Genomic DNA, 270 nt, shown 5'->3' with positions numbered 1-270 from the left:
CTCAGTCCTCTTGCCTGAAACACTGTCCCCCAGCAGCAGACATCGTAATAATAAGAATAGTGGCTGTGTATATTGATGCTATTTGCAAGTTACCTATAAGTGTTTTTGGTTGTGTTTGAGTTTTTGTTTTTTTTGTTTTCTTATACTTGAAACAGCTTCCTTTGCTCAGCTCTCACCGTCGCTCTGCTTCTCCCCTCCTTCCCCACATGCAGTAACAGAGCAGAGGCAGGGCAGGGGGACGCAGTGGGGTCGGTTGGCGTACGGTCAGCC

Source organism: Meleagris gallopavo, chromosome 1, assembly GCF_000146605.3.
Source record: "Meleagris gallopavo isolate NT-WF06-2002-E0010 breed Aviagen turkey brand Nicholas breeding stock chromosome 1, Turkey_5.1, whole genome shotgun sequence".
In the NCBI taxonomy this organism is placed as follows: Eukaryota; Metazoa; Chordata; class Aves; order Galliformes; family Phasianidae; genus Meleagris; species Meleagris gallopavo.
Note: the sequence above shows the minus strand (reverse complement) of the source record.